The sequence below is a fragment of the Heterocephalus glaber genome, unplaced genomic scaffold, assembly GCF_053883595.1.
Source record: "Heterocephalus glaber isolate CG9 unplaced genomic scaffold, H.glaber_assembly_v1.0 deba00001600, whole genome shotgun sequence".
In the NCBI taxonomy this organism is placed as follows: Eukaryota; Metazoa; Chordata; class Mammalia; order Rodentia; family Bathyergidae; genus Heterocephalus; species Heterocephalus glaber.
Window position 1 is genome coordinate 40,980,850 of NW_028258372.1, and position 278 is coordinate 40,981,127.

The following is a 278-nucleotide window of genomic DNA, read 5'->3' on the forward strand; positions in this document are numbered from 1 at the left end:
GAGGCGGCTGCCAGCAGCTGTTTTCTCACCTGGCTCAAGGGCACCTCCTTGAGCTGCTCTGTAACCCTCTATGTGGTGCTTTCCCCCTTCACACAGCCACCTCCATGGGAGTTACAACACACAGTCCACGCTGCAAGACTCGCCAGGCCAGCAGACCCAGGCAGGTCACGGAGCACCATGCACTCTGCTAGGCGGGGTGGTTCTACCCACCACATGGCAGCACACAATCTGTCACGGAACTGCTGCAGGTTCCCTGATTTTTAAGACATTTGAGGTGT